Below are 20745 nucleotides of genomic sequence, written 5' to 3'. Positions count from 1 at the left end.
TCCTTATTTTCAGTTGAATTTTTTAATTTATTTAATTCAGCTGGTAGAGTGTATCATAGGATCTTAAATCCTGGCCCCGCACTTGATGTTTTTTGTCGTTAGAAGGTACACATATAGATAACATAATCTTTTCAGGGTGAAAAAATGTATTTCTTCTTTTTATGCTTGTTGTCTTATAGACTTTACTTCTAGTTACATATAATCTTTTATTTTAATGCTTTGTTTTATTTATCTTGTGCAAGATATGTATAGCAGTGCTGTAGTAGTGCTTTGCAATAAAACTTATTTCAGTTTGGTAGAAGCTTGGCATTTTCCAGTATATAAGTTTATATATTTTTTTTTTCAGATTCAACAATTCAATCAATGCATCACTGAATATAAGTCGTAATGTAGCTAATATTGCGCCATCAAAGACACCAAACAAAAACGGAGATGATGGAAAACATAAAACACCATCAAAAACTCCAAGGAAATCACCAAGTAAGCTATTAAAAAAGTGTAAACTGGCATTTGACCGGAGACAGTATGTGATTATGCAAGCTCCTTTGACTTTTTCTTCCATGCCATGAGCAACGTGCCTATTTTCAAAAGGACGGTAGTTGAACTCATGTTCACCTCCCATCCTCATAAAAGCAACAATTTCTTCTTTGAAAACATACGTTTCTCCATCCAGCTCTACTTCAATCATAAGGCAGAGTTTAGCTAGAGCTCTTCAAGTTCAACAAGATATCGATGAGAGGAGGTTAGAGGCTTAACATACTTTCATAACATACACATTAAACAAATATTATCAGGAGAATGGGAGGTGGATGGAAGTCACCCATCAATGTTCATTTGCAGTTTCGTGCTGGATTTCCTCGCTGAAAGTACGTTTTTGCTTCCATCTTCTTTTCATCCTTCTATTATTGGAGTTGATGAACAACTCTAGTTGAATTCTGCCTTACGACCAGAATAGAACTGGATGAGGAAAATGAATCCACCTTTTTATTTAATAAATAAAATTAAAAATTTTTTTTTTTATTTGAAATAAATTAAAATCTATTTTTTAATTAATTAAATTAAAATTAGTTAAAATAATTAAATAGAAATTAATTAAAATAAATTTTTAGTTAGCTAAATTAAAACAATAATAATTAATCAATAATTGATAAGGAAAATTAATTAAAATAATAAAATTATTTTATTTAATTTATATTTAAAATCTATTCAATTTATTAAAAATAATTTTTTTTTAAATAAATAGCTGTTTTCACAAGGATTGTAAGTGAACACTAGGTCTCTATTTCATAGACTGTTAGATGATTGGTGGTTGTTTAACCGTTAACGTATTTTAACCCTTTTTCTATGCTATCTGGATTCTTTTAGTGTAATAGATATATGGTAAAACGTTGTATTGTAGTTACGTTAAAGAATTTTCTAGAGGGAGACTTTTAGTTTCAGAATCCTTTATAATTTTAACCTTGAGCAGACATTTTTGATAATAAACACGATGGGATTTTTGCTTACAACTGAAACTATAGCATGGCTCTCCGCACATTAATTATCAAAATGAAATTTGCATATTAATTTTTTTTGGCTAAACTGCTTTCTCTTAGTTTTGATCAGACGATTTTGAGAAATAAGGGGTGGGGAAGGAGTCCTAGTTGCCCTCCAATTTTTCGGCTACTTAAAAAGGCAACTAGAACTTTTAATTTTTAACGAAAGTTTTTATTAGTAAAAAATGTACGCAACTTAAGAATTAACTTACGTAACAAACTTTAATGCTCTTATATTTTTATTATGTGTATGAGGGGTTAATACCTCGCCTTTTACACTAAATCTTAAGTTTTGTCCCAATTCTTTAAGAATGACCCCTGAATCAAAAAGGCCGTCGAATAAGTAGTTGAAATTACTAAAAACACTTATTATAAAGAGCAAGATATTTACCTCCTCCTAAATACCTCGCTCTTTATGCTAAAGAATTTTTAGTACCCCTCATATGTGTAATAATCTCTGTTAGTTTTAAGTTTTAATGCTACTCTTTACTTTCAGTTGAAAAACTTTTTCGTGTTTATATTTTCATTGTTTTTTTTTATAGTAATGCTAGAAAATCCCGCGCCCTTTTCATTGAATTTCTCTTCCCTCATGACATGTTCCTCCATGAGAAGATCCTCCCACATAGCCTCCTCCCCTCAACCCTACCCCAAACCAAAAAAAATCCCCCTGAAAACGTCTGTACACTTCCCAATAACCATTACTGTATGCAAACACTCGACAAAGTTTGTAACTTGCTGCCCCTCCCCCATGGACTCTGGGGGAGTGAGTCATTCCAAAGACATAGTTAATATGGTTTTCGACTATGCAGAACAAAAAGGATATTTCAAAATTTGGATCCGTTGACTTTGGGAAAAAAATGAGCGTGGGAGGGGGCCTAGGTGCCCTCTAATTTTTTTGGTCACTTAAAAAGGACACTAGAACTTTTCATTTCCGTTAGAATGAGCCCTATTGCGAGATTTTAGGACCACTTGGTCGATACGATGACCCCTGGGGAAAAAAACAACAAAAAAAAAAAAAACAAATAAACACGCACCCGTGATCTGTCTTCTGGCCAAAAATATGAAATTCCACATTTTTGAAAACAGGAGCTTGAAATTTTTGCTCTAGGGTTCTCTTATACGCTTAACACGATGGTGTGATTTTCGTTAAGATTTTATGACTTTTAGGGGGTGTTTTCCCCTATTTTCCAAAATAAGGCAAATTTTCTCAGGCTCGTAACTTTTGATGACAAAGATTAAATTTGATGAAACTTATATATCTAGAATCAGCATAAAAATTCGATTTTTTTATGTATCTTCTAGCATCAAAATTCTGTTTTTTAGAGTTTCGTTTACTATTGAGCCGGGTCGCTCCTTACTACAGTTCGTTACCACAAACTGTTTGATAAATTTTCTTTTTAATGTTTTCATACTATCACCTGGAATGGAATAATTAAAAGTAGCATCGCAATTCATCATCATACAGGCAGAGGCGCCATTTGGGGGGTCAGGGGTGGGCAAATGCCCACCTCAGATTTTTCAGGGGTGCCCAAGCTTCCACCACAAAGGGCCCTTTGCCAGTCATAATAATCCATTATGTCCAATATAATTCATTCTGTCCCATTGATTTGAAATTACTGCACGCCTATTACTTTCACCAACTCATTGTTTACTTAAATAAGAAAGTTTCTCGCTGAGGAGGGCCAGCCTTTAGTCTGGTTGAATTTTCCACTTTAGTTTAATCACTCAACCTCGTTGGTTATGATCTTTGATATTATAATTAATCTTAGAGGTCAGTGTGGCTGAGTTCCACATTGGGTTACAGTACATTTCCATGCAACACACGGGTGCTGAAAATGAGTTTTTACTTAGAATATTCGATCGATGTGCTGCCAAAACTCGCATTTTTTCTTACGTGAAAGTTGGGAGGGGGGCCAAAATGGAGTTCATGCCCACCCCAAGATTTGGCCCAAATGGCGCCTCTGCATACAGGTTTAAAATATTCCAGAACTTTTAAAACCAAGATGCACTCACCTCAAGAACTGAAACCCATGAAAGTTTTGACGTTTTGACAAACCCTCGAGATAAATATGTGCTTTTTTGCAAATTAATATTTTTTAACTTTATCTGATAATCATGAAATTTCTTAAATGCCAAACCTAAATTATTAATACAAACTGTGTCAGATAAAACTTAGCATTAATTTAAAAGACAAATAGTTTCAAGTTAGACTGGAATTGCGGCTTAATTAATGTAAAGCATAAATTTAGTAGTATGTAGAATAGAACTTAATTTACAAATATGTTTCACAGCATGGTTGCCGACTTTAAATTTTACTTCACAAATAGCACTCGTATATATATATATATATATATATATATATATATATATATATATATATATATATATATATATATATATATATATATATATATATATATATATAATGAAAAGAGAAATCACCAATGCAACAGCACAAACACATTTAAAAAAAAAGGAAGATAGAAGGAGAAAAGGAAGACTGTTTTCCTATATTAGTGATTAATATATATCAACACTTGAATGAGGCCTTAACCCTACTCATCCATACAATCACATAGGTAAAACAGCATAGCCATATGCAACCAACCATAAAGAATAATCCATGGACAGGCAGTCATAAATAAGTATAAGTCGTCATTTACCAAACAATAAAAACAACAAAGACAAATAATTCAGAGGCAACAACCTAACACAAGGACTCACCAGGAGAATACACACTTGCCTATAGGGTTTCGGCACTTTAAATTCTCTACCCAGGCAAGTGGCGTGCCTACCATAAATTCCCTATGGTATCCCCGTGTTAGGTATCACCCCAAAACATATGCCTATGAAAAAACAAACAAATGTAGAACAACCAAGTAACACCAAAACAAGCTTATCCTACCTTTTTCTGGCTCTCATGTATTTAAGTTACCAATTCACAGTCTATATTAAAGCTTTTTCGATTAAAACTTTTTCGAAAAAAATTTTCGATTGAAGTAAGCTTTTGACCTTACATAAATAGAAGGTCCGTGGCACTACCTTCTTCGCTTTGGTATTCCACAGAACTCGGAAGAATATTAAGAGACGTATGGCGCTTACCAACTCCAGTTTTAAAGCCTTGATGTCAATCTTGAAGAGCAAAAATTTGTCGTCACCACTGAAAAAAAAGACTTCAAAAGACTGATTATATTCTTTCCCATATACGCGTGTGAGTCATGGGCCCTCGAAGCAGACGATTAACGTCGCCTAGCAGTATTTGAAACAAATTTGCCTAGCCATATTGCTGGCGAACAGGTGGCTAGGTTACACCCAACGGGTAGAAAATCATGGTCTACCAAAAATAGACTTCGATGGTCATGTGCATGGTTATCGTCCCAGAGGTTGCCCCCGAAGAGATGGAAAGACAACCTCTCTGCACTTAAACTGTCGCAAATTCCCTGCCTGGCTGAAGACAAATAATATAGTGAATGAACAAGCCAAAAAAAATCTTTGAGGACGGATGGGGCTTAAGTCAAGTAGGGTTTTGTAGAACAGAAGCAATGAATGTTCATCATTAATAGTGCTTCTGGAACGACAGCAGATCGACCGAATTTGTCTTTTATGTTTGAATATTTACTCTTTAATTTTCTTAACTTTCAGGTCGAGATGGGATTACTGGTGACAGATTTATTCCAAGCAGAATTGGCTCTCAATACGATATTGCACATACTTTGGTAATTTTTTCCTCTCCTTTTTTGAATTTAGTATCTACTACATTTATGCTTTAACTGTTAGGTTTTTATGACGTCGGTTAGTCAGTTTTTTCCCTACTATTCGGAACTTAGCACCTGATTCTTCTTTGTCTTTTAATATCAAGGGTTGTTATTCAGGAAAAGTATTTAGACTAGGATCTAGCCTATGCTAGATCCTCAGCTAAGCCTGTGTATTTGCGGAGGTACCTTTCTAGCACATGGAAAAACAGTGATTTTCAAATATTTTTCTTTTCGTTGTTTCAAAATCGTGTAGTTCTTAGGTCAGTGCCACATTCTCGTCAGTGTTGCCAAATTGAACCGTGCAAACTAAATAAGTACAATTAATTATTTAAATTTTTGTAATGCTTTTCATCCAAATTGTTGGTTCCGAAAAACGACAACATCTGCAAATGAAAGCTACTTCTTCTTTAGCAGTGAGTTGCCGTTCGTTTTTAGCATATTTTGTGCTGGTTTTTACCCACGTTTCTCCTTTTTTTAGTTCGCTGCCAACTAGTTCTCTTTATTTTAATTCTGTCTTTTTAGCTATCTTTTAAGTTCGATAGCCAAAAACTGTGTAACTACATATTGAGGTCTTTCATTAAAAATTGAAATCCAAATTTTTCCTACTTTTGTAAGATTATAATTGGTTGTGTAAGTTTTTAATTACCAATTGTCGAAAATCGTCCTTTCCGGTCCATCATCTGTGGCCAAACAAAAAGGAGGTCGTCCTCGAGTGGGGTGAAAGAAGGCTTTAAGGAAAGATGTAAGGGAAATTGAAGCTTCTTTGCAGAACGAAAAGAGGAACGCTTTTAATACATTGGGACGGAGGAGTGTGAGTAGCTTAAATTTTCTAGAAATTCTTTGATTTTATAGAAAATCAAATAATTCTGGTGCCACTTTTCCCCAACCTTAAGTAATGTCTCCAGATCTAGAAAAGTAGGGAATCCTAATCCAATGATTATGTCACGTAGTCACTTTGTGTTTTGATTCTGGCATCAAAAGTAGTCATTTTCCTATTATCCTAGTTGCTACTATTTTGTAGGTATTAAGAGAACTTTAAAAAATCCATTGTTAATGACGAAAGGTTTGAGGGAATACCCCGTCTCCCCTCAAATGTTCAGGAATATGTCTTACACTGTCCATATTTACTAGTTTATCTATTTTCCAAACTTTGAAACTTTTCTTGTTCAAATTTTTCACTTTGTCCTGTTTGGGAAAATAGTAATATTTATTGTCTGTAGTAACCAAAAAGCTGCTCTGATAAAAAAGACATCGAAGAATGGGTATTGTAAGAAGGATACAGATATTGGAAGTAATGGTGTCAATTCAAAAAAATTTAGGGGGGAATAGTGTATTTTTTCAATATCAGGAGGAGTCAAATTTGTCTTTTTATTCATTTCTTCAATGTAAAATATCAAAAAGAAACTGTCTTTCAATGAAAATGTCCCCTCCACAGAAAAGTTTTTTTCAATATCTAGGGGAGGGATGTGAAAGAATTTAGGGGATAAAGGCCCTCTCTCAGTTCACGTCACTAGTTGGAACTGTTGGTACTGCGCAAATTACAATACGAGAGAATCAAATAGTTAGTGGTAACGAACTGCAGTAACAAGTGATGCGGTTCAATAGTAACCAAATGTCTAAAAAACAAAATGTTTATACCAATGATACATCAAAAGAACACCTTGCTCTTTACGCTGAAGTTTTTTATTACTTTAAAAAGTAGAGTTGTGACATAGAGCTAAACTTTAGCGTAAAGAGCGAGGTATTGCAGCCCCTTTCATATACGAGTAATTTCTCTTTGGTTTTTTTTACTGAATGTCATGTCGCTTCTTACTTCTAGTTGGAAAAACGTTTTTTTGTTAAATAAAAAGATATAATGGGATAAGCTGTGAGAATACTATTAGGCTCTAAAAAGGTAATATAGTTTTTTTTCGGTTGTAAAACAGGGAGTTTTGTTTTATCAGGTCGCAACCCTGAACTTATGGAAAAAATACAGAGATACTACGTATTTAAAAAAATTTATCGCTTAAATATTTTGGCTCCTGTTCTTTACTGTTGTTTTTATTGTTGTTGTTTTTAAGATTGTTACCCATCCAGCCTACCTACGAGAAAAAATCATCTAATCTCCACTAGATAGTAGGTTAATCTTTGTTAATTGGATACACTGGCTTTTAAGATAACATGTGTTTTAATCTATAATTTGTCTGTTTGTCTTCCTTTTTGCTGGTTTACAGAAAGCAGTCATCTTTTCTCTTACTACAAATATCCTTTTATTCTGAACAAAAATGTCTATTTTTTTGGTTGGTGACAAAAGATAAGTTGTTCTGTTTCTTGATTGAAATTTTTAATTTTGTAGTCATAATTATTATTATTTTCTTGTCTAGATCCTTCAAGAAAACCAGACTGACTCCCAGCTTTTGAGCCCATCAACATTAGAACAACAGCGGCTAATTGGAGAAGTTTTGAATTGCAAGGAGACGAATAAAGTCAAAATTTTGTCATATGCTACGAAACCACCTGCCGCTCCAGAGGTAGTATATCAAACCTTTTTTCAAAGCTAGGAATGTATCTAAGTAGGCTACGTACGCAACAATCTTGTTCGAACCCCAGTTTTCTCCCCCGGAATAAGTTTTCAAGTATATGTCTTCTCTTAATTATGCAATATAAAAGGTCATATTTTGGTCTCGTAACTTTTCTACTTTGAAGACCAGAGGCATAAATGGGAGGAGGAGAGCAAAAGGATATTTTGCCCCTTCCCCTAGATTAGAAAAGTGTTTTTTTCGTTTATTTCATTCTAAAATATCGTTTTTGGTATTTTTATTGAAATATGGCAAAAAAAACAACTATTCCCCGCTATATTTTTTTTTTGCTCTCGAGTGTCCCGGCTATACTGACCGAGGCATGTTTCCCAGTGTCCATTTTTGTTGCACTAAAAATAAGGAAATAAAGAAAAAAAACTCTAAACTATATTGTTGAATGTTTAAAATACACACCAAAAGTTAAATTTTAACATGATTTTTTTCCATATAATATATTATAAAACTGTTGTTAATTAAGAGAAAATTGGGTTTATCGGCTAATTATATTGATATATTGATATATTGATTATATTGATATCAGCTATCAGCTAATTATATTGATATATTGATTATATTGATATCAGCTATCAGCTAATTATATTGATATATTGATTATATTGATATCAGCTATCAGCTAATTATATTGATATATTGATTATATTGATATCAGATATCAGCTAATTATATTGATATATTGATTATATTGATATCAGCTATCAGCTAACTTATATCAGTGATTAAAATTATTCTAAAATGACAAGTTTCTTCCCCTTTACCAAATTTCATACTCATAATTTTCATTATTGTTATTCCTCCTAGCTAAATTATATCTTATGGACTGCCTCGCCATAGCAGTATAACATTTGTAGGTATTAATACAAAATGAGCCGGAGATAATTGGCGTGGGACTGCTTGTTCAGGATTTTCAATCCTCATGATGAAAGAACATTACCAATTTTTTGAAATCCGTGTTGTGACCAAAATTGGCCCTGGATTGCACAAAGCCGCCATTCATACCGGAGATCCTAGGGACTTCTTGATGTCCGGTTCTAAGCCAGGTTAAACACTTCGTGTAGACTTGAAAAGGTGTATTAGTCCCTGTCCTGCAGTGGTGCCGGACCATTCCTTTTCCCGAGTCTATAATACTAGGGTATATAGGAGTGCTGTTATTGACGTTTAAAGTAAAGATCACCGTCTAGTCTAAAGCTAATTTAAAGCTGAAATTTAGGTAACTACTTTTCGGGATGCCATGACGTTGGTAGACTACATGATGAGAATTTGAGAGAAACTTTCCAGGAACAGTTCAATATTAAGCTAGAGAGTCTAAAATTTGACAATGTAGAAGATGGATGGAACGTTTTGAGAATTTGCTAAACCATGATGAAGTTACAGGAAATGACACAGAAAAGGATGGGAAGTTTTTTGACACTTTGAAAGTGATGGAAAATATTTTTTTTGTCTGGAAAAATTAGAGACAATACCAAAAGAATAAAAAATTGATAAGGCCCTTTTGGTAGTGTTGTGAATGATTTTCTCAAATATTGTGGTTGTGCAGTTAAGAAGGAACCACCGAGGATTGTGAATATGGTTTTTGAAAAAGGGTAAGTTCGTAGATCTGCATGGAAGCAAATTGGAAAGCAAACCTCTCCTAGACTTAGATTATGCTGACAGTTTAAGTCTCCTAGATGAATGGATTTTTGAGGATTTAGGGTGCATGAATACGTTGGAAAATTCATGTCAAGGAGACTAAATCGCTAAGACTGGGATAAGTGGAGATGAAAGGCGATGTAGAGTAACAAGAAGATGGATGAAGTCGATAACTTCACTTACCTATCTTGTATTATCAGTAAAGATGGCGGACGGAGTGAAGATTCTAAAAGTAGAATAGCCAAAGCCCAGGGTATTTTTTCACAGTTGGGAAAAGTTTGGAAGAACACAAAGATGAGCCTACGAATCAACATTAGAACATTGGAAGCTGCAGTGATGACAGTGATCAAGTATAGTCGGGAAACTTGGGTGCACCGAAAGACGCAGGAGGGTTTGTTAAATGTTTTTCAGACGAATCGTCTATTTATACCTTCGGGTTCCCGTCTTATTGACCTTACGTCAAACAGTAAGTTGAACGAAAATGTAGTTATGCCTCGTTTTTTAGGTCTTTAATGAGAGAAAGATTGACCTCACCGGGTGAAAAATTGCCAAAGATCGTCGTTTTCGGCAAATGATTTAGGGTCAAATGAAAAGCAGGTCATCGGTGAATGGCATCGGTGAAAGGACTTTTTGGAAGGATGTACAGAGCTTTTAATAGATTGGGATGGACAAGGAGTGTTCGTAGCTGTGAGGGCCTTTTGCGGCTTGGTGAGATGCTGAGTTGTTAGTCGTTGTTGTATCTTTACACCATATTTAAAGAATATGCTTCTTATTAACAAGTATATTAACTAGAATATCTTTATTTTTCCAAAAAGCCTATTAGAACAGCCTTGTTGTTTTGCAATTTTTTGGGTATTTTTTCCAAGTCCTCCCAAGTAATAACTCTAGAACCACACTTTTACTAGCATATCCCCCTTCTCTTGGATAGCGTCCTATTTGTTTCTGTTCAGAGGACTATACACAGTATATACACAAATTTTTTAGGATATTTTGGAGCGTTATCACTGTGTCTTGAAAGCCTTCCTAATTGTTATCTTGTTCGTAGGCTTTACATAAACCTTTCAGCGGTAAAATTCAAATGAATTTGCCCATTTCTTCTTCATATTTGCTTTGTTAATGTGAATAGGTTTGAGTTGGATTTGTCTTTGTAGCTCAGAGTCTGGAAACCCCGCAGGGGATCTGTGTTGGAAATAAGTAGCGAGAGTTCACTTAGAATTAGTTTTGAAGGATCCTATCAGAATTACTTGGGCCTGAGCTTCTATTTTTGAAGCATTTCAAATTAGGGAGACATTTGGATCCCGGCCCAAAGGATGACCGTATGTTAACCAGTGTTTTGTATATCTCAAGTCTCTTTATAAATATCTCTATCAAATGGTTTTCCGGTCAATGTTGGTATTACCGGAACAATTTTTTGGGGTCATGAATCTATTGTTAATAGATGCATTTTGACTTTTTGAACATCTTTTCTCTCTTAAAAAACTACCGAAAACTCAACCTAACCTAACCTAACAAAACATTGTCTCTAAAAGCCACAGAGCAATTTTCGGTCTTATAACGTTAGCGATTTCAAATTTCCGATCAACGAAAACGGAAATGATTGCAATTCTATCTGTATAAACACAAGAATATTTGGGCCGGAAGAACTCCATAATGGTGAGTTTGTGGTATTTTTGCATGAGAGAAAAGATGTTCAAAAAGTCAAAATACATCTATTAACAATAGTTTCGTGACCCAAAAAAATTGTTCCGGTAATACCAGCATTGACCGGTTTTCCTTATTTAGAATGTATAAGTTAAACTCTAAAATCGTTTTATAACACTGTTTCAACCGATAAAAAGGAAAGGAAAAGGTTAAATTATCTCTTCCAGCTATACTAACGAAGGGAGAAAGGAGTTTTATTTTTTTTAAAGGAAAATAAAGGGAAAAAGAGAAAACGAGGATGGTAAAAAGGGAAGAAAGAAAAGGAAAATTGAAATAATTAGCTCTTTAACGTAGAGGCTACGCAAAAACTTTTGAAATCAATTTTCTCTTCACTTTCTCAATGACACAAAATAAATCATTTATTTCTTAAAATAAATGGTTTTATCCTAATACACAAAGCTAATAGAATAAGACGAAAACAAATTTGTTTGGAACATTGAAATTCTTCAAATTTTCTAATTGAGGTTCGTAAATTTCGAATCGTCCATTGCAAGTTAATTTTTCTAATTTATTTCAGGGTCATGTCAATCGGCTGAAGGTTTTGTACCATAACTCGAAGACACCAGCGACTGTGAAAAAGACAACAAGGCATATCCCTCAATCACCTGAGAGAATTCTGGACCCCCCGATCTTGTTGATGATTATTGTAAGCACCATCTAAATTTTTATAAGGAGTCTCTATAAACTGTCTCTTTTTAACAAGAAAATTATTTATGATGCATTTCTGACTTCAAGGTTATTTTCTTTGTCATTGTTGACATGCCACACAGTTTTATTCCTGTTTTACCGATACTACTGATTTTGAATGATTACTGTAAACAATGTCAAAATTGCCTAACAATTTCAAATGATGGAAAATGGAAACACTGTCTTAAGTCTTAAACCAATATTAATCCATCATCATGCGATGAGGACTTGGAAAAAAACATCAAAGACCCTTCGCTCATCACAACATTTAAAGTTCATGTTCCTAAATTTGATTAGTTTGCGATAATCATGCAAATATTTTTTTTTCTTTATGTATTGTGTAGAATAATATTAAAATTGATATAATAATGACTAGCCTGTAGGCTGAAAGGGATAAAAAAGAAAAATCGTAGTGTGTACTCACCTTAAGGACTGAGGGAAAATATTTTAGCTCCTTTGCCCAACGCAACATTCAAAGACTCCCTACTCCATACAAATTATACAAATGATCTTTACGTTAGGCATAATATATTGACTAAACCACGGATCTCATCATTAACTAAATGTATTCATACATATAAATTCGCTCGTTTATAACATGAAAGACCCCATCTCGACCTCCGTCATATAATTCTGTCAGTAACAAATAAATATTCTTTGATTAAATCTGATATTTTGCTGAATTGTTCCTTTTAAGAAGAGGCTGCGATTGCAACTGCCTTGCAATAGACATCTGCATTCAATAACGGCTGATAAAAGTTGTCTGGATTTTTTTGCCTTATTTTTTAATAGATTGTTCATCTTGATGTATTTTATTGTTTAAATAGTTTGTTCCTTTTATATATACGAGGATAAGTATTGTTTGGTTTCATTGCTTTGTATTTTGGCTTGTCTCTCCATTTTTGGCAGTTGAGTTATTGATTATTCTATGATTTGTATTTTTGAAATTAAATGTATCTATCCATCTACTTAAGCCAGAGGTAACCAAGTCAAATGATTTTGCTGGCCACTTAGGAAATGAATAAAGTATCTCTGGGCCACATTAAAATATGACTTTTTTTTCTGGTGGTTTTGGCAGATTTTTCTGGATATTTCAGAGATGAATAATAAATCCGTGGGCCATGTAAAAAAAAAAAAAAAAAAAAAAAAAAAAAAAAAAAAAAAAAAAAAAAAAAAAAAAAAGTTGCGGTTGCGGTCGTTCAAAGAGAAGGATGTTCAGGACAAGCTGCGTCGGATACCGTAGCTTGGGGGAATACCTTAGCTGGGGCTTCTGGGACTTTTTTTTATTTAGTTATGAGTCGGTTGGGGAGACTCCTTAATTAATTTTACCCTGAGTGCCACCAACTTTAAAAAGGGCCCTGATCCTAAGGACCTAAAAATGAAGCCTTATTTTGTTTTTTTTTACCCTGCTTGTATACAGAAGATTTGAAAAAGATTAGAGTATTCACTGCAGTTTATCTTGCTCAACCCTATAATATTCATTTTTCAATTCCTGATGCACAAACATTTTTTGTTTATGGGGAGTGAAAGACATGTAGTTATTTTGTTTCTGCACTATTTTTAAGAAAATCTGCACAGTTTAACTGTATTTATGCTGCATCCCTCCAGAGCTGTTCCTAAGGTTCGGAGGACAATGTTACTTTTTTAAATTCGTGCAGGTCTGTCGTCATTAGAGTACATCTGCACATTTTATTAATCTCTATTGGCGGATGTTCTAACTGGCTGTTTGACTTGTTTTTGTTTTTCTTTTGTTATATCTAGTTTGGTATTGTAAGAATTACGAATAATTTGACGCTTGATAGTATGTATATCTTTTATGTTGCAGGTTTACTATTTCATTTAGATAATCTATACCTCTGATGTTCATAAAGTCAAGAGTGAGTTATCACTTTTGATTTTTTCAAGAGATTTGCTACCAGGTAGGGAAAAAGTTCCAAAGCTGTCAATAGCTGAATCTGAAAGAATTCCAAAAGCTGATGACACTTTAGCAGCACAACTTAAGTTTTGAGAGCTTTTCTTTTGGAAAAAGTAATTTTATATGAAAAATGGTGCTTTCAGACAAAATCTGCCAACAAATTTCACTAGGCTATGAAAAATGCGAAGTAGCATTGCTACTGTACTACCCCACTTTTTGTATGGTACTTTGCTACTCTTTTCGGTATTACTTTCTATTTTCATATCACACGCTTGTGTGTGTGTGTGTTTTGGAATGTAAAATGTGTGTTTATGTTCGTATAGGTAAAAAAAAAATTTGTTTCCGGAAACTATTGTTTCTACTTTTTATGATTTTTTTTTTTTTTTTGTATTAGCTTTTGAAAATCAGCTTGTTTTGCATTTCCATTTGGAAACATTAAAAATTTATATCTAAAAAAATCATAAACGAAATACATATTCACTTTTTTGCTGGTTGTAGATGCTTTCTTAAGTACATTGTAACCTTCATCGTTTTTTAAATTAACTTTTTAAATTCTTCTCTCAGATTTTTTGTTTCTTTTTTACTTCTGTCCTATCAATGTCTTGACACCTAGAAGGTCGGTCTAAATCAGCCATTTATGTTCTCCTTTTAGATTCAAAGGTATCAAACTTTTTTTTCAGTTTCTGCTTTAAAAGCGGGATCAGTTGGTATTTACATAGATTTAATAGGCTGACTGAATTCTCTATTTTATATTGTTCTCTTAGATTTAGTTTTTTTTGCCAAATCTCCTGTTATTTTATTTCCAGTTATAACTGAAATTCTGATCTAAATACCTGTTTTGGATTCTATTTTTTATTTCCCCTTTTTCCCACTCTTGATTTTGTTTTAATTACTTGTTTTCCAGTTACTGCTTAAAAAGCAACCAGAGAGATAGATAAAGTGTGCTTTAGCTTCATTGGTATGACGTATTTATAATAAGCCAAGTCATATTACTCCTAAAGCGCATGTCAGAAAAGGAAACAAAATAACATTGCCTTTTTGAAAACCTGAATGTTTCTTCGATTCGCCCACATGAGATTTTATAGAACAGACAGACAAGCCTGATTGGTTGTGTTGTAGGGAATATTAAGCCAGCAGAAGGAACAAAAAGTTTTTGAGTCAATGATTTAAAAAAAATGATCTCTCTGTTTCTCTATGGTTGTACCTTGATTTTATTTTATTGCTTTTTTATAGATCTGAACTTAATTCATTGGAGCAAAAACAATCTTTTAGCTGTTGCACTTTCAAAGCAACTTTATATTTGGAATGCAGCAGCCGGTGACGTTTCTCAAATAATGGAAACTGATGGCGATGAAGACTATATTTGCTCAGTAAACTGGATCAAAGAAGGAAATCTTCTTGCTGTTGGGACGGCTGAAGGGGTTGTTCAGGTAATAACCATTAGGTAAAAAAGGTAAAGAATGCGGCATTGGACTTTACAGTCCCTACTGGTGGTGCTGATTTCTGTTTCATGGCCTTTCTGCCAGGAGGTACAAAAGTACAGGAAGTCTTGTGCATTCGAACGCACTTCCTGTTTATCTTCCCCAGATTTCTCCAGGTACCCATTTAGAGTTCGGTCTACTCTAGTTGAGCATAGCGAGTCATGCAGCTGATCCCTGTTACAAACCAAATAGCCAGCGACACCAGGGTTTGAACCCCTGTCCTCACGGTCAAAATATTTCTTTAATGTTTCATTGAATAACATGAATATCAATAACTAATCTTTTAAAGATAATATTTGTGTTTTTTGGTAAAACTTATGCTGAGGTTATAATAAGAATATCGGAATCCTAAAAAAAAAAAAAAAAAAAAAAAAAAAAAGGTATTTTTAATTACGATGCCTGTAGAGAGAGGAGGTAGATTATTCCCATCGGTATCAATTCTCGAAATTATAGGGGGAAGGGGTTGTGCAAAACGCACTTTTTTCAAAATGCTTGGGAATGGGGAGGATGTGGTTACTTTTAAATACAAGAAATAAAATTTTTAAATGAAAAACCTCAATAAAAGCTTTTTTTCAAAACTGATCAAAAATAAGCGGAACGATGGAAATTTCCCATTCCTCAACTGACGTTCCTGCTCAAACCTGACCTGATTCCTCTTCTTTATACAACGTGTTTAATTATTTTTTTTACATCTAAAAATATAGTCGTTTTCTGGCAAAACAAAATTACACCTTACCTCCTTTTGCCTCTATCAGAAAACTGTTTAAATCTACTCCTTTTTCTTTCTAAGATATGTACGTGGATGTAAGCACGGGTTTTGACAGGGTGGCATGAAAAAGGAATTCTCATCAGTGGGTTGGGACAACCGCGTAGTACGTCCCTAGTATAATCATCTTCACAAGTTTATTGTTGTACTTATATCAAAACGAGAAAAAAAATCCCTCTCTTCCATCTGTATTTCTTGAACCTTCAACCAGCGAAACCATTTCAAAATTGCTGATTGATATAAAAATATAGATTTTCGTACATTTTGGGATGTGTAAAGGAAAACTAGATATACAGCGTGACCGCAGAAAAACTATTGACTAATTTGAAGCTATAATAAAATTCTGCATTTCAAGTTAAGGTCCTGAAATTGGAGCTCAAGTCAAAGATCTATAAGAGGTTAAACCCTGACGTTCCTGCTCAAACCTGACCCGATCCCTCTTCTTTAGACAACGTGCTTAATTAGATATTTTTTTGAAATTTAAAAATATAGTCGTTTTCTGGCAAAACAAAATTACACCTTACCTCCTTCTGCCTCTTTCAGAAAACTGTTTAAATCTACTCCTTCTTCTTTGTAAAATATATACGTGGATGTAAGTACGGGTTTTGACAGGGTGGCATGAAAAAGGAGTTCTCATCAGTGGGTTGGGACAACCACGTAGTACGTCCCTAGTATAATCATCTTCATAAGTTTATTGTTATACTTATATCAAAACGAGAAAAAAATCCGTCTCTTCCATCTGTATTTCTTGAACCTTCAACCAGCGAAACCATTTTATAATTGCTGATTGATATAAAAATATAGATTTTTGAACATTTTAGGATGTGTAAAGGAAAACTAGATATACAGTGTGACCGCAGTAAAACTATTGACTAATTTGAAGCTATAATAAAATTCCGCATTTAAAGTTAAGGTCCTGAAATTGGAGCTCAAGTCAGGGGTCTATAAGAGGTTAGACCCAAATTAAATTACCTTCCAATACCAGTCTATTCAAATTGTACGGTTTTCCTATAAAGAGGAGCTATTTTGATTTGCTTTCCCAGTACTTTGAACTAGAGAAAGTTTGTATAAGATTTGAAGGTTTAGTTTTTTTATTTCTTAATGTATATTTTTTTTCATGTTTGCTTATACTTTAGTTTTCTTTTCTTTTTTGTTTTGCCGTTAAAAACATTTCGGTATACGTTTTTGGCTTAAAACGTTAAGTTTAGTGGAAGAATTCTATTTTGCTATTTTTAATTACTTGATATTGTCCTGTTCGTTTAAAGTAGTGCTGGGGGACATTTTGATTAAACGATGTATCGATATTTCCATATTCAATATTCGATATATCAAAACTGATATTTTTTATAAGATTCAGAATCTATTCGCATTAGTTTTGACTCTTGTTACTGAAACTTTACTTTCTTTTAAAACCTTATTATGCTTGGAAAATCAAGCGCCAGTTTTGTAATGGCCTTACCGAATGGCTGAAAAGTGTGATGTAGAATGAGAGACTTTGATATTTATGTGTTAAATTAATTTCTTCTCTACAACTTGTACTGAAGATGCTTCTGTTTTAAAGCAAATCTTTTGAATCTTTAAAATTTGGGGGGACAATATCCCAACAAACTGAATAGTGAACCAAACTGGACCTCAAGAAAATTATTTCTGAATAGAATAGAGTATCTAATGGGGTGAGTGGAAGAACGGCTGATATTAAAGTATATCTCTGTTAAAGCTCTATAGAGAATAAGTGCTAATAGCAATATATTTCCTAAGGCACAAATTATAGTCTTCAAAAATCACTTGATCGGATTCTTGATGTTTGAGCCTTGTTAATAACTGTTGTGAGCATTATCTAAAATTCATAATCAGTCTATAAATGTACATATCATACACGCAGCTTGGATTTTGCTATATCATCTGTTAGTGTTGGACTAGTGCAGCTTGAAATTGAACAAACTCTTCAATGATCAGTGCGTGAAATGTTTGGTATGAAGAATTTATGTCTGAAATCAAACACTACATTAGTTTTGCAGTTTTTATGTTAAGTTTCTTGTATTTTTGCTGATTTTCAATTCGCATTTTTAGTCTCTGCAAACCAGTCCAGGAATATATGGCCCTTTAGTTTTTCGTCGAATCGAAGCATAAGGATTAAAATGAAGTTTTATACTCCTAGCAAAGTAAAGAAGTTTCAGATCTCCTGATATAAAGTGCCACGCACACAACCCAACTACATCTCCAAGGTTGCAACTATTATGAGAGTCGACGAGCTTCGACTCCTAGTTTTGTTTTCGCCTTCGATGAACTTATCCACAAATACCTTATGAAATACTCACCTCGATCGGATGAGAACTTCCTACGCAACAAAATTTGGGGATCGCTGCTAAAGCTTTCCAACTGATCCTCCGTATATGAATTCATCCTCCTTTTTCTTTTTTCTCGTATATTGTCAATCTAAAACACAGACACGAAGGCATACAGCTTGACCGAATTGTTTTAAGGTTGGCTCGCTAAGAACAGAATCCTTGAAAAACAGTTTGTTCGACGGTGCATTTCAATTTGGAACGATCTGGACAAGGGAAACGGAACCAGGGAAAAGACTAGTGGTAAATCATATATTTAAATTATCTGGCATTGTGAATTTTTGAATAAAAAATTAACTTACTGACGGGAAGTTTTCATTTACATGCCGTTTGACAATTTTTTACAATAATTTATGTTCCTTTGAAGGAAGAGCAATTTCCTTCTCATACTTTGAATTTTACATCTTGTGATTTAGGCTTCGCTATAATCTTTTTTTCAGTTCCAAATATTTGTTGATGCGTTAATTTAATTTCTTTCTTTTTTCCAGCTATGGGACATTGAAGCTTCCCGTCGTTTGCGGATGATGGCTGGTCATTATGCACGAGTTGGTTGTCTCTCGTGGAATGAGCACATTCTTAGCAGCGGATCTCGTTCTGGGAACATCCACCATCATGACGTTCGAGTTGCAAACCATCACGTGGCAACTCTTTCAGGACATACGCAAGAAGTAAAAGTTTACAGATTCATTCATGAGTTCATTAATTTATAAAAAAAAATTAATTTATTTGGATTGTCATTGCTAATGTTATTTAGTAACGCTGTTTAATGTCATTGAACTATAATTAAACAAGTTAAGGCCTTAACTTATAAGTTTCAGATTTTAACGCGTCTTGGCCAAACCATTTATACTAAATTATGATCTTATTTCATCACCTGATTAGTGCGTCATCTGTTTTCTGGAGTGCCGTGTTTTTTTTTTTGTTTTTTTTTTTTTTCAAAGAAAGTTACTGAATCTTACCTTGGCTAGTGTTTCAACTTTAGGGTTAGCAATTTTTTATCCAAAATAAGCCTCGAACGTACCACATGACATACTATTCATGATAAAATCAACCTAAATCAGTTTGGGTTTAGGCCAAATCATAGCACCACACATTGCTCAATTTATATACTACACACTGTTTTCAAACATCTCGAGTTAAATAATTCCTATGTTGAGGCTGTTTTTGCTGATGAGTTGTCAAAGCCTTTGACAACTTGGATCATCAGACAGTTATCGATAGTGCAAAGGTTTTAGGTGCCAAAGATTTTGTTTTACAAATGGTAGCTATTTTTTTGTCTTGTCGTGAGCAATTTGTAGTCCTCCCTAACGGAGATTCATCAGGTTTTACCCTAATTTCCTGTAGAGCTCCTCAAGGGACTAAATTAGGTCATTTAGCATTTTTACGTATTTTTAACCATGTTTTACAACGTTTTGATAACGCTTCTAAATTTGTGGATGATTAGATATTACTTGACCTTTGTCAAACCTCTAATACTTCGGACGTTAAACTTGACTCGCTCATTAACAATTTAAAGAATGATCTTGAAAATGTTAAACTCAACCTAAGCATACTCAAAATCAGTTAAATGCTATTCTCCTTTTTTTTAAATATACCACCTATCAATAATTACCTTTGCATACCAAATGTAAATACGGTTAAACTGCTTAGTGTGCAGTTGGACAATGACCTTAAATGGAGGTCCCACACTTTTCATTTATTTAAATCTGGTAGTTTTCTCCCTAAATCTTTCTCCCTTCTCGAACTGTTCTCCATATCAATCCAGAACCTTAAAATCATTCATTGTTCTTATATAAGACGCTGTCTTGAATTTGCTTGCCCTGTCTGGCACCCTGGGTTGACCAAAGACTAATTTTCTGAAATTGAAAGCATTAAAAAAGAGCAATAACGTCCTGGAAACATCCTGTGCTACATACGATGAAGGTTTGGCTAGACTTGAACTTAGTGCATAAGAATCACGACGTCACATCCTTACCATGAACTTTGGTCACAAGTGCCTTAGTTCTGACTGCCATTGATATCTTTTTCACCCCTTCAAAGAAAATCCTCCAATCTTTCCTAATACAAGACTCGTAGAGCTCCAAATACCCAACTTGACTTGTGTTCCCAAATGTTGACCATGAGGTACAAAAACTATTTTGTTCCCTATTTTGTTTTGTATTTTAATAATATATTCAAATTTGATTATGTTTATCCCCTAACATCTGTTTTACCATTGTAACTGTTCAGACGTGCTTATGCTAGCTTGTGTACTATTTTAGCCAATAAATCATCTTCTAGTCTAGTGCAATTAGTGAAGGTTATAACAAAGTGTTTTCTTGTAAACATAACATAAAGATATATGTTCTTGCTTGT

At 33.9% G+C, this 20745-nt stretch overlaps 1 pseudogene; it reads left to right on the top strand.

Annotated features, from left to right (window-relative positions):
• LOC136032148 (cell division cycle protein 20 homolog) overlaps nucleotides 1-20745 on the top strand; it is a 58275-nt pseudogene that overhangs the window by 24456 nt on the left and 13074 nt on the right.

This window comes from Artemia franciscana, chromosome 1, assembly GCF_032884065.1.
Source record: "Artemia franciscana chromosome 1, ASM3288406v1, whole genome shotgun sequence".
In the NCBI taxonomy this organism is placed as follows: Eukaryota; Metazoa; Arthropoda; class Branchiopoda; order Anostraca; family Artemiidae; genus Artemia; species Artemia franciscana.
This window is presented reverse-complemented; position numbering and strand designations above follow the sequence as displayed.